General features: G+C 46.8%; 2 protein-coding genes across 18 annotated transcripts in view; one reads left to right on the top strand and one right to left on the bottom strand.

The window, feature by feature from the left end:
- Positions 1-14,066, top strand: part of ZC2HC1B (zinc finger C2HC-type containing 1B) — a 72,284-nt gene that overhangs the window by 55,762 nt on the left and 2,456 nt on the right. For 5 of the 7 annotated variants that reach the window (XR_011502500.1, XR_011502499.1, XM_070506597.1 and 2 more), the window contains one exon: positions 203-9,041. The gene's annotated coding sequence lies outside the window, so the exon portion shown is untranslated. Of the gene's footprint in view, positions 1-202; positions 9,042-14,066 lie in introns of those variants that run through there. The other 2 variants (XM_070506599.1, XM_070506602.1) reach the window with 2 other exon arrangements.
- PLAGL1 (PLAG1 like zinc finger 1) overlaps positions 1-14,066 on the bottom strand; it is an 84,935-nt gene that overhangs the window by 11,651 nt on the left and 59,218 nt on the right. For 5 of the 11 annotated variants that reach the window (XM_070506588.1, XM_070506596.1, XM_070506576.1 and 2 more), the window contains 2 exons: positions 13,489-13,520; positions 9,048-9,121 (listed from right to left, as the gene is read on the bottom strand). The gene's annotated coding sequence lies outside the window, so the exon portion shown is untranslated. Of the gene's footprint in view, positions 1-9,047; positions 13,521-14,066 lie in introns of all 11 variants that reach the window. The other 6 variants (XM_070506587.1, XM_070506595.1, XM_070506579.1 and 3 more) reach the window with 4 other exon arrangements.

Here is a 14,066-nt window from a genome sequence, read left to right on the forward strand (position 1 = left end):
ACTCCTTGTGGGTAAGAAGGTTCTACTGCCAGTGTTTCCCTTTCTCTCATACTCCCAAACCCTGGCATGGTTTTCATATGAATGTGTTAAGGCCAATTTAAAAAGGGCCTCTAACGAGGTTCTCTCTCTTCTCTTACTCACACTAGAAAACAGCCAATCCTGGAGCGGGGTAGGTGGAAATTCATTGCTTATTTTGCTCTAGGAGGCTTCCAGAGAGGGTGCTTCCCTCAGTATCAGTGCTTTGAAGGACTTTGGTAGCAAGTCTCTATCATCAATGAAAAACTATACAGAAACATCAGCGGGAGAAAGAAGATGATACTCAGAACCCTCAGGTAGTTGTAACTGCTTATTTTTCATTATGCACGTGTGTTGTAAAATTTGTTCAGTGTTGTAAAATTTGTTCGGTGTTGTATCTGAGCAAGTACGATGTTAGGAGAGTTGGGGCTTGTTATACGTCTAAACAGCAAAATAGGTGCTCATGGGGCTGGACTCACTTGGTTGATGACAGATACGAGGCCTTGAGGAGCACCTTATCAGAGGGCTATGGCTGGGTTTGCAGCCTTAACTTAGAGCAGGGGCTCATAAGTGGGGCCTACGGCTGTCAGTTCTCTGAAATTCTGTGCAAAATTAGGAGGCATTGTGTACTGGAGTTCTTATGGGGAGCGGGGCCATAGCTTTCTTCGGATTTTCTCAGGTCCTAGATTCAACCATGTTAAAGGACACTGACCTTAGATGAAAAAAGAGACAATCCCTCTTGGTGCCATTAATCTGGTTTGACTCTTCACAAAGTCACTGGTATTTCCTAAGCCATGGGCCATATATTTTGTGCCTCAATCACTGCATTTTTATCAGGTTAAAGTAAAAAAAAAAAAAAAAAAAGGTTCTATAATGATATTCTTCTGAAATTCAAGCAGTAAACAACTTGTACAAATTTCATTTCGAATATGGGTACAGACGATAATTTAATAGATCCTATCATGTAAGACAGGACTACCTTTCAACCAGAGGGCAGGTTGCCCTCAAAATCATAGGGGTTCCTTTGTCAGCATGTTTAAAAATCTTTAAGGGGTGTGTGTGTATATCTCTTCAATAAAGAAGTAGGATATTATTATTAAAATCCACTAACACCTGAGCTGACACATCACTTGGAAGAAGGCTCTTGCCTCGGACAAACTCTTGAGCTGGATCCACAAGGCTTATCACCTGCTACATCTGCAGACCCTTCTCCCATAGTGTCCCAAAGGCAACCAGGGCCACAGATCCATCACGTGCCACCTTCTCTCCTGCTTCTGTTTGCTCCACATTAGGTGCTTTCCTGGAATGTCCTGCACCCCTGGTCCACCTGGAATACTCCTACTTTGCCCTGTCACTCCCAGGCAGAGGAATGAGCTCCTTTGCTACAGGGTGAAATGGCGGGACTAGATACCACTGAGGAAGCGATTATAATAGTCCAGGTGAGACCCTGTGACTTGGGCTCAAGTGGTTGTGGCAGAGATAAAAGTAGCTCACTAAGAACCACGGCTAATTTAGGAAGAGGAAAATGTTTGGTGAGAACCTGCCTCCACAAACGGCTCTTCTGTGCTCCCTCCAGAACTATTCATTCAGCAGCCTAGGAGACCTCTCCACCTTACTACGTCTGAAACAATTTGCCCCCGTTTTCGCTTGTTGGTGGGAAGCCCCGACTGGCCGTGCCCTCTGTTCCACCTGGGGAGCGCCCCCCAGCAGACCCCCCAGTCTGTGGAGCCAGCAGGTCTGCTGCCCACTGACTCCTTTCAGTTGTCACCTTGAGAGGCTGACTTTCATTAACCCAGTGACTAAGCCCTTATTTTCTTATAAACAAGGCCTAAACTAAGCCAGAAAGCCAAAGTGAGTTATTTATCTAATATTCAGAAAGAAAATTAATGAGAAAGCCATCCAGTAGATGACACCACAGCTTTAGAACATCAGTTCTATGCACTAGACTTAGAGAATTTGAAAAAGGACAGGGTGCTGACTTCCTATCTACAAACAGTGTAAGTAATATCTGCTTAGAGATGGGGACGGAACCAGTCTCTCCTGAAGCTCTCTAACACAGTATTAATGAGATTTTTCAAAATCACAGCCTAAGGTAACAGGAAAGGAGAAAACTGTAGCAAAATTTTAGCAACTGGAAAGCAGGTAAACCAGCAGTAACTGGCTCAGCAGTCCTAAGAAAGCTGAATTCTAGGCCAGTAATGAAAAGCTATGAAGCTACCTGATTTAACCTGCAGAGCCCACCAAAAGTCTCAGAAATCTGGACACTGGGTACCTCTGGAAGGGGGTATAAAAAGAGAAGGAGAGGTTGAAAGTCTGTTAGTGACACAATCGGCCCTCTGACCCCCTCCTGGTAGAGGGCTGAGGGGTACTACGCTGAGACAGGCTGAATTATGGGGAAGTCTCTGTACTTCCCCTCTCTGGCTGTCAGAGCCCTGGCCACCACTCTCCAGGGCGGGACACTGGAGGAGTCTTCTCTGGGAAAAGTGACCAGCTCACGAGAAGAGAGTCATGACCAGGACAAACAGCAGTGCCACAGTTTACCCGCAGTGGCCTACGACGAAGCCCTCACTGACAAGCCCTAAGTATCCAGAGCTTCCTCAGCTTTTGTATGGCTTCCTCGTAAATCAGGAGGGAGCCGAGGATCAGCAGAAACCAGGAGAAAGCATCCAACAGGAAAAACTGACAGAGGACAGAGAGAAAAAAGCAGCTAGGAGAAAGATGGAAAAAAAAGACTCTATGGAGAGAAGACGACATGAAAAACAACTCTCACTCATGTCCCAGAGAAAGAGAGAAATCCCTAAAAGAAAAACAGGATTTTTTTCTTTTTTTAAAGAAAATGACAATAAAAAAGGCAGTGCAAGACTCCAGGGCAGGGGCAGGGGCCGGCACTGCAGTCACACGCGCTGGGGCAGCATGTGAGACTCTGCAGGTGTAATGAACTCCCTGACGACTCTCACGCGCCTTTGTGTTTGCCAGTGTGGCTTCTGCTGAGGGTGCCGGCTCTTTTTACGTGTTTGCTAGTCCTAATGCTCACCAGTGATTAACACCATGAAACGACCTTTTAGAACCCAGCTAATCTCACCTAGAGACTAATCAACAGTAAAATCACTCATAGGTTAAAGGGGTAAAATATGCATCGTCAGACTAAAAAACAGGAAAGAGGAGATAATTTTTAAGTTAACGAAACAGTTTCCTATCTTCATCACATGATAAAGCTACCTATTATCACCCCTTCTTGCTAAACATTTGTACTAGAAGTTGTGGACCATACAATAAAGCAATAAAAAGAAATGAAAGATGTAAAAGCAGAATGGAATAAATCTTTCATCATTTACAGATGACTGTCTACATAGAATCCACATATAGCGTATCAGAATGAGAAAGCTTGGCAAGGCATTCAGTTATAAAAATCAAAATACAAAATTAACTGCATTTCTACATGCTGGCAAATAGAAATATAATTTCCTTTTTCTTTTGTCATGCACTTAAGACCTCTGACATTTTCTGTTATAGTTCTTAACACCCCCACCCACCCACCCAGACAAACAAACACACTGGAATGAAATTCAATTTTCAAACCAACCAGATTGGCAAAAATTAGAAAGTCAGGCAAAACCAAGTAATACCCAGTGACAAGGAAAGAGTGACACACAAGCCTAGAGTCATGGACAGGACGTGCATTCAAAGATGCTCTTCCTCAGGAATTAACACATAGGATACAATGAAATCGCTCTATGAAGATTTATGCATGAAAAAACAGAAACGCGGATATAATTATTAAAACTCAAGGTGGATAAGGAGTATGGTTGTATGAGGAGTGATCATTTCTTGCTTGGGAGATCAAGAGAGGTCTCACGGAGAAGTCAAAGTTGGCGCCGGGCCTGCAAGTTTACCCCGGGTCCAAGGGGAAGTGGTCTATTTCAGGCCAAAGGAATAAATCAACATACACCCCTGAAAAGAAATAGGACTGGAATGTGATGCAAATAGGGGGCAATGTGGACAAACAGGCTAAAGAGAGAAGCAAAGATTAAATCATGAAGGGTCAGGATGGATTGCTTCCTTCCACGAGGGGAAGGTGGGCTTTTCTGTTGTAATATTTTAGCAGGACGACTAACCTATTTAGTGAAGGCTAGGCACTAACTCTGAGTTTTGTGGAGGTGGGAAGAGGGAGGTGGAAGTAGGCAGAGAGTACCAAGAAAACACTTGTCTCAACAGGAATGGGATGAAGCAATGGGAAGGGCATAAGCACAGCAATCTAAGCCTCAGAGAGCACTGAAGACCAAGAGGAGCCAAAGTCCAAGGGGCAAGGACGACCCAGGACTGATGACCAGGGAGACAGGTGACAGGAATCCACTATGAGCAATGGACTTGTCGTCAGAGTACACGCTTCAAGAATAATTCTGGTAGGGATGTGTACAATGTACTGCAGCATGCTGGGACCATTTTGGCTTCTGCCATATCTCAGAAGACATAACAGTGGCAGAGAGGAAGTGAGGGCAGGGTGAAAAGACACCTAGTAAACAGACCCATTAGATTAGGACTTAGGTTAGGTCAGAGGAAAGAGGTGATGGTGGTGGCGGAGAGGGAAACGAAGGATGAGCCCCAGGAGAAAAATCCAGCAAAACACAGGAGTTAGGAGTTCAGTTGTAGACGTGTTGGGTTTAATGGTGCCTAATGGGCATTCAGGCCAGCAAGGAGACCTGCAGCAACGAGGAGAAGCTGAGCTACTCTTCTAGAATGAAATAGAACGAACGGCACCCTTTGGCTTCGGGGAAGTGGATCCCATTCTGAATCTGGCTTGTGTAAGTGACTTTATAAATTACATGGGTGGCCTCAGATCCCGTCAGTAAGCTCAAATGATCATCAACCTTGATCAAGAGAGTTTGTTCTCCCCAGAGTGGTTTGGTAAAGTGGGTTGTCCTGGGGGTGAGGAGGAATTTGTTTTCTTTCCGGCAGGCTGCAGCTAGCCTGACCCTCCCCTAGGATATCCACTCTGCACCTGGAACAGGGCGGAAGCAGGCTTGTGGGGACAGGTAACCCTCAGAGGCGCCAATCACAGAAGGAGCCTTCCGCCTCTAAACTCTGCCCGTTCCTCTTGGGTAAAATAGGGTCGTGACAAGGCTACGGCAATAAAAATAAGCAAAATGAGAATTAAGACTGCATTAAAAAAAACTTGATAAGATGTTCCAGAACAATTTCTGGATGGCAATAGTATAAAACAAGACTCTAAAAGCTCAAAACCCCTGTATGGTTGCCCACTCTACTAGAAGAAGGTAGGCTTTTCAGAGTGGGAAACTTTCTTCGTCATAATACAGTTAGCAGACTGAGGATAATATCTAACCTATTTAATAGTCAAGGCTAGCCACTGGGGGCTACCTGGAGGTGGGGTGAGGAAGGCAGGAGGAGAAGAGAGAGAAGGGGGTAGAGAACACCAATAGAACTCTGTCTCAGCTGGATCGGGAGGAGCCCAGGAACGTGAGCCTCAAAGAGCCACAGAAGCCTAAGAGAAGCCCCACCACCAAGGGGACAGGCCCCGGGCGCCACGGCGGCGGTGCCTCAACGGAAGCAGGTCTGCGAGCACCCACGCCCCTCTCCCGGACAGAGCGGCAGCGGGGGTCGCACGGCGGAGCCGCCTCGGAGCAGCCAAAGCGCTTCGACGGCTGCCGTTCCGCGTAATACCGTCGGAAAGCAGGGAAGGAAACACCTTTGCAGGTTCGTAAATCTTCCCTCCTTCTCCTCTCCCCACCACACACTGTGTATTCTTAAATATAACATTTAGGAAGAAACATCAAATGTGCACAAGCAAGCAAAACGGGCATGGGCATCCCAGGGGCGAGCGTGAGGTCCAGGGCTGGTTCTCAGGCCGAGACGGGCCGGACCTGGTTTTCAGAGGACTATTCATGAACGCGAGGTAGCGGCGCGGGCGGGGGAGAGCCGTTCTGAAACCCAGACAAGAGCCTCTGCTATTAGGAGAAGATTTTCTAGTCATTAAAGTCAGTGATGGGGACTATTCCTTTGTGACAGCCGAAAATATATCCCCCTCCTCCCTCCCGGCAAATCCTCGGCGACTCGCCTTTGGGCCTCTTCAGGGTCGGCTTCTATAGCTGACAGCGGTGATCTCCTCCCGGGACTCGGAGAGGAGGGCGCGGAGGAACCAAAACTTACCTAATTAGCGGCCCGGCCTATTGTCCTAATGCGGTTGCCATTCGAGGGAAAAGAAAAGCCTGGCTCCTTCCCAGGAAGTGTGTGAGGGTAAAGGCCCACACTGAGAAAAGAAATAAGGAAAGCAGACTAGTCACACTGATGATGGAAGCCAGATTCCTGAGTTAAAATCTCCCCAAGGAAACTTAAAAGCGATATGAGATCTAGAAAGGATGCTCAAGACTTAGGTGGACTGTTTGATCCTAAAACGATCTCTAAATAAATAGAAAAAGGCCTGTTGGTACAGATGACAATACATGAGCAGTGTCTCTGGTTGGCGGAATTAGAGATGACTTCGTTTTTCCTTTGTATCTGGACTTTCTAAATTTCGGTAATGACTACTTAGGCTGAGTCTAGGAGTATACCAGGCGGACAAAAGGGAGGAAGGAGGTGTATTTCAGGCGGAGGAAGGACATGGGAAAGCGCAGAGGCAGGAGGCAGCACGGGGCCGCGGGGGCGGGAGGGTGTGAGCACGAGGGCGCAGCGGCCCCAACACGAGTGACCGCGAGAGGAACCCGGGGTTACCCTGTGGGAACTGGGAGCCAGTGAAAGTGAGGCCGTTTCATCCACAGATCGCTTTACACAGGAAAAAACTCACCAGTCATCAGTTGCCCCTCCCCCACGGTTAACTTCGTTAGCCTGAGGGAACAGATTTAAAAGCACTGTTCTGAAAGTAAGTGGTTCTTTTTACACAAGATGAGCCTGAGACCAAATCTGATTACCCAAATGGACACGAATGTAATTGGCAGTTTTAAATAACAGCTTACACTTTTTACCCCAAGCTTTTTCAACGGATGAGCATCCAGAACGCACTCCACTCTAAACTGTGTACAGAGTTAAGAGAGATGCGTGAAATTGCCTGCCATGGTCCGACGCTGCTCCCCTCCTCCAGGAGCACGCGGCCCACCTCTAAGTCACACGCTTTACTGATCAGACAAAACTACTGCACAGCGCTCATGGGAGAATTTTCCCTCTGCCCTTCCATGACACGTCCAATAAATTCACATGATGCAAAGCAAATGGTTCATCCAGAAACCCTTAATTTTTATCACTGGCCCTTTAAGATGACCCTAGTTTTTAACGTTTTTCTTTTTAAGATGATAAACATTTCCTCAGGTTTCCATTTTAAAAGAAAATGGTCCTGGAAAGACAAGGTAACTTCTCCAAGTTCCTGCACCGGCTTCTCTGAAAGGGAGAAAGGAATGTCAAGGAAATGGGGGAGAATGCTTAGAGAGAGGACTGCTAGCAAGCTGGGCCCCTCTCCTTTTCACCTTAAGTCTTTTCTCTCCCCCATTCACAGCTTTCGGTCCTTTGTTGGTTTAACAAACCATTACAATCGTACCCGGTTCAATGGGAGGAATGTGAACTCTCTAAGTAGCTGTCCTCACAATCCACATGTGTGGTCCATCCCACAGTCCATCCGCGGCAGCTTCGATGTGCTGCTCTGCGCTCCTGTCGCCCTGGAGGCCAGGCACCTTGCTCACAATAAGCCCCAATTTCCCGCCGCTGCGTGCTTGCTGCTCCTTCCCAGTAGCCTATAGCGATGTCTCAAGTTGTTCTTCCTCTCTGCTTGCCGGGCGGCTGTCCTGTCCATCCTGCCCGGGCTTGTCCTGCTCAGCTCCAGAGACAGACACTGCCTAGTGTGTCAGCTGCCCCCCAACCTGTCTTAAGCCCCCAGACTCACCACCGAATCCAGGGCAGACACATGCCAGGCCCTTCCTGGTGATCACGCCCAGTCTTCCAATGTCAACCATGCGGTAAACAGAAGCAATGAGGGCGAGATCCCCTCCCCACCTCATTAGAACCGCTAGTGCCTTTCTCAGTTTCTAGTAGCCATGCTGGCCATGTTGGGATGCATTTCAATTTCTCAGCCAATAAATAAAAATATTGTTTAGTGAGATTATCGTATTTCAAAGGGAACTAAAATAATCTTTAGTAAAACAATATGATTTCAGTTGAACTCACAAAGCTCTCTCATGCTATTTCACTGAATCATTTCCATCTAACAGACCTGTGAGTTAGGTAGAAAGGCATCTTCATCCCTACCTAACAGATGAGGAAACTGAGGTGCAGAGACTTAAGTTCTTAGCCCAGAGGAACTAAGATACTGCAAGTAACGTACTACACGAAGCCAAGTGCCTGGCGCACTGTGAGTACCCCAAAAGTGGTAGATTCTATTAATATCATTATCGATGACGATGATGGGGACCAAGGGCCAAACCCAGGTGTTCTGAGTGAAGCCAAGTGCCCATTCCTCTTAGGCCTTGCCATCCTCCTAGCTAAGCCATCTGCATGAGCAGCAGACATCAGCAATAGCTTTTACTACAGTATTTCCCAAGAAAGCCTCAGAACCTGCAGCTGGATTCCCCAGTGCAACTGGTATGTGACCAGCATCCTCCTCAGGCTTATCAGTCAACATCTGCCACAAAGGGGAGGGCAGCCTTTTACACGTTCCCTGTGTACACAAGGTAGGAGTGTCGCCAGGGCAGCTTTCAAGCCTTTGAGCTAACAGGGTTGTCAGCAGAAAATTCCACAGATCTGCAGGTATTACGGGGGCTGTGGAGGGAGGACAGCAGAGGATATGAAAAGTTACTCACAGCATCGTCTGATTCCCTGCTTGCAGAGATATTCATGCTTTTAAAAAAGGAAAGGTTAAAAGAACTCTGTTCTAAGGTACTCTGCAGTTTCAGGGGGAAAAGTATTTATTCTCTCCTAGAACCTTTTTGAAGTGCCTTGAGCCTTCTTGGCAAATTGTACTACGTGTCTCCAAGCAATTCTTAATAAACACACCCAGACAGAATGCCTTTGAAAAGCTCCCATGGCCGGCGTACCTACTGGGTGACAGGAAGCGTCAGCTCGGAGGCGGTCATGGAGTCCACTCTGAAGTTCCTCTGAGGATGCGAACCTGTAAGGAGAGATCTTGCACATCTTCAGTGAATGGAGCTAGAGAAACGTGTCCCCTGTGACGGTGCGATGGGGGCTTCCCTTCAAGGGCACACGCACGACCGGTAACGCGTGGAGACTGTCTACCACTGTTGCATGCATTTTAATAGGTGACTTTACAGATAACATTAAACTTCAAAATCGTGTAGTATAATATCTCAATAGACCCACCACCCTTAATTTTAAGGTATCTCAGATATACCATATGGCAAAAGTCTTAAACATTTAGATCATCCGATATATTTAAAGGTGTGATAAAGTTCCTACTGTTGTAACTTAAAAGATTTTCAATATCTCCAAGGAGATCTTTAAGTATTCATATTATATCCTTTGTCCTACTTGCAACTGGATTAGAAAAACCCTGAAGTTTTCCCCTGCTTTCTGCAAGTAGAAAAAAAAAACATGAAATTGCTTACATAAAATATTCAAAATAGCACTCAGAGGAAATGGTATTTTTTTTTAAACCAACAGTATTAGAATACCATAAAACACGTATGCAAATCTAGGTACTAACAGACCCAGAAACAAATTATAAACTGAAAAAAGTCAGCAGTAACCAGTGGACATTCATCAACAAATGCTTCCTATAAACGTAGAGATTTATCAGATTTGCAGGGTGAAAAGGCTGAAGTCTCTAAATTGAATACATAATTCAGTAGTTACCAAACCTGGCTATGCATTAGAATTACCAGGGAGACCTTTTAACAATACAGATTCCCAGGCCACAGCACACATTAGTGCCACTGAAGCAGCATCCCCGGGGCCCTGGGAACCGTTTTCACCAGGTCTCCAGGAGGCCAGTCTGCAGCTGGCCTTGCCACACTGATCCCTGGCGAGCATTCGAAACCAGTATCTCTGCTCACCAGTTAATTATAAAACTTGGCTTCTTCCAACTAAGACTATTCCAGTCACTCGATCCTCTTAGGGGGAAAGCTTTTCAGGATTTTCTTAACCGGCACAAAGGTAAATCTGTTGCGAAACAAAGCCAATTAGGTCTCACCTAAGCAATTTACTGAGCTGGTGGCCTGTCTGTTTTCCCTTCTCTTAATTTGATAAAAAAGGCCACATCCGTTTATTTTGTATGAGAACATACTTTTAAGTTAAAAATGGAAAAATTAAGCCATTGTTAGACAACTAAAGTTTAAAAATAACCCATCACAGTTCAGGAAAACCTTTGGAGGTGAGTAGGCTCCTTGTCTGAATCATCCAGGGAATTTGCTTTAAACATATTCCTCACTTTGCATGTATAAACACTTCACAAATCATCTTCATGGTCCATCTCTCTTCTCAAAATACTCAGCATTTATTGTGGAGGTTTAATTGGGTGGTCTCCAAAAGCCTGTATTAATTTTTTTTTAAAGGGCTTTAAAACATTAAAGCAAGAGAGTAGAATTCTTCTGGATGATTCTTTTTTGCTCCTACCCATCTCACCAATGGACAAGACCAATTTATGAATTCAGAGAGGTGGGGGCTCTCCTCTGCTTCCTGGGAAGGGTGCCCATGACACCAAGTACGCAAACCACGCAGTGGAGTAGCTCAGCTTCATTGTCAAAATATTCAAATTATCACTAAAAGAAAGCGATTCCTTTCTGAATTCAACAATACTCCCTGGCCTCCAAGGGCTCACATAGGAGCTTATTCTTAAGCTGTTCAATGTCTGCAGCACTAGTGAAAGAGGAGACGTCTGGCGGGAGGAGATGGAGCCCTTCCCGCTCCCACCTGCCATCTCAGCCCGGCCGAGGGCTTCAGCAGTCAGCAATGCGCGGAGAACCTGAAAGCGCCAGGACCCCGGGAGAGCCATGAGGGCCGACAGCGGGAATAAAGAGGAGAAGAGACAGGCAGGAAAAACAGCACATCTAAGCTCGACAGGATGCTACTTGCAGACCGCTTCTCAGGTCAGAATTTAGGTCTCAAAATCAGAGATAAAGGTTTTAATATGTCAATTATATGAAAAAAAGGTGCATGGTAAAAAATGACCCTGTAACATTAAACATTCTAAATACAGACGTTTCTGAGTTCCAGAGTAGCAAGAAAAACTGCATTGTTCTAGGAATGGGCACAGGCACACAGTAAACACATGATAGTTAATTGTTTTAAATAAGGAGAAATATTTTGGGGGGAATGATTTATGCATTCATTGATGACAAAAACTAAAGTTTCAACAATCTAGAGCTAGGATTTCTAGAACGCATTTTCACTGTCACAATGTTTCTCTAGGCATGTGCTGCTGAGAACAGCATTTAAGAACATGTCTTTTTCTGTTAATGAACTGGGTTAGCCGCCTGCTGGGCATTCACTGCAACCTGGACTGAACAAAGGAATTTCCCTCCAGTTTCAGCTCGCTCACTTCTAGCTACTCCTGATTTTGCTTAAGAAAATTCTTTAGACTGACTTTTTATTTCCAATGATTTGAGCGGGAAGGATGGGCAAGTCCCGAACACTGTCAATTCTGCTTCAGTTTTCAGCAAAAGACTCCTCTAGATTGAAGGCGTGCAAGGTTTGCTTTTGAAGAGCCTTCCAAAAGAGTTATTTTATTTTCTAGAGACTGTAATTCCAGACGGAAAGGAGCCCACCCGATTTAGCTGACTGTGGACGATTCACTCTCATTGCAGTGAGGTGGGTCACAGAGGACCATGAGATGACACCTCTGACGTGGAGACCCTAAAGGGGATATTCATATTCATCTCCAAACAATGGAGTCATTCTAAAGATGACACAGAGGGACGCGCTGCAGCAGGGTCACTCACAGTTGGAACAGATGTGCGGGCCTGGCCCCTGGCCCTGTAACTTCTTGCACATCCCTGGAGCACCCCTCCCAGCCCAGGGTTGTGACTACTCCTTGAGGCCATAGGACTCCCACATCTTCCATCTTCAATCCTGAATTTTGTTTCGGATTCTAGAGGAATCCAGCTACCAGGCGCCTGCCCCTCTCAGCGCGCCTGGAGGTCACCTCTTCTGAAGCAGGGGCTCCACAGAGCTAACCCTCCAGACTCGCTCCTCCCGCGTTACCGATTTAGCTAATGGTATCTCTTTGTAATAACAGCGGACATTTACTGGATACTCACCAGGTCATGGCCACTGTTTTCACCACTTTACTTAACGCCCCAAACAACCATATGAGTGGGAAGTAGTAACCCCATTTTACTTACGGGGAAACTGAGGCTTAGAAGTGACATTAATGTGCCCATGGTCACACAACCAGTGAGCAGCCGAGGTGAGATTTGCATCCAGAGCGTGGGACTGCGAGTCCGCGTTACGAACAGGTCCCTCTCTTCCCTGCGGCACGTCCCAGCCTCTCCAAAGTCAGAAGCTCTGTAGTCACAAGAGATTCTCTCACGGACTAAGCTGTATGGATTACTGTCTCTCAAATCTGTCTCCTTCTCTTAATTTCCATAGTGACCAGTGTTTGGGTGATGTTTTGCCTTCGTTACGGCCTCCGAATCAACCCAGCAGGACAACTCTGGAATTTTACTGTTTGCCCTCCCAACAGTGTTCCTTTCTAGCTCATTTAAAACAGGTGGCAGACTTTGTAATTCCTTGTATTTTAGCCCAGATGACGGCAGACACAGTCTGTCTCTGTTAACATCTAAACCCAACAAGGAGACTCTGCCCAACTTCTGGGACAGGAGGAGGAGAGGGCAGATCGGAGGGTGAGAAACAGACACTCTCCCCTCCGTCCCCGGCCCCCACGCCTGGAAGGAGGTGGTGTGTCGGGCCCCAGCAAGGGGCCTTTGCACAGCTCTGCTCCCCAAGGCAGCGGGCAGAAGCCTTGAGAGCGCAGCTGTGCCGGGTGCACTTGGGAAGGCCACACTGAGGCAAGAGGATTGCAGCCTCCCTCGTGGCCGTGAGGCAGAGAGTTATCACTATTGCGATACAGCGAAGGCCAGAGGCCAGTCCCTCACCTCCCAGGTGCCACAGAAATCTCCAGGTTCTAGGACAGACCCCATGGGGGATGGGGTGACACCTAAAAATGGCTGGGATGAAGTTTCCCTCCAGGCTGGCAGGTGGGGGCTGCAGTCTGAGTTAAGATAGCTCTGGGTATGAAAGGGAATACTTCCTCAAACGTGAGTCGTAGGGCGAGACGGAATGTTGTGGGGCACCTCGAGAAGGTGCTAACAACCTCAGACTAGTGTACATCTGTGCCATAGGGCTCACTTCAGCTACTAGCATTGGAGCCACATTGTTTTTGAAGAAAAGGCCATCTGCCTTGCTGCAGAGGAGGTGGGCTCTGCAGAGGCGCTGGTGACCTGGGGGCGGCTGCACTGTAGAATCCGGGGCAGAGAGAGAAGGAAGGAAGGAAACAGGCGAAGACGTTAAGCATTTACTCACAAGATGAACTCCTCTGATTCCTATGCAAATACCTAGAAAGGGAGAGGCAGAGAAAGTTATCTTTAAGGCCTTTATCTTAAACTTGGAGTTGCTTAAAAATCAAAGGGAAAAACGGAGGTTTACTAGGAAGAAGAGAGAGGCCAGTGCTGCTGGTGTCCAGGCAGAGGACACCCCTGCCTCCCAGGCCTGGACGTGCCTCCCAGAGTAGCGTGCTAAGAGGGGCTGGGGCTGCTGCGCTCCCCAAGGTGGAAATGACAGTGCGCTGGACAGAGAGGGGGTTTGGACAGGGGAGAGTCACCCTAGGAGAAAGGATAGACATCCTTAACGGGACAAATTTGTTGATTCAGAGAGGTTGCAGTGATGGTAGATAAGTGTGGTACCAAAGGAACTCTAAGGAGTTCAGACTTTGAGGTCAGTCAAGTCCTCAAAGCAAATTCCATTTCGGTTGTAGGGCTGAGTATCTAAGACTTTCAGATAAGGCTCACAGGGCCCAGCTGAAAACTGGAGAGGATTCTAGATAAGCCCAGATAAGTCAGCCATTATGTGGAGATTAGAACTTTGAGAACAGAGAGTTCTGG

This window comes from Equus asinus, chromosome 1 (genome assembly GCF_041296235.1).
Source record: "Equus asinus isolate D_3611 breed Donkey chromosome 1, EquAss-T2T_v2, whole genome shotgun sequence".
Lineage (NCBI taxonomy): Eukaryota > Metazoa > Chordata > Mammalia > Perissodactyla > Equidae > Equus > Equus asinus.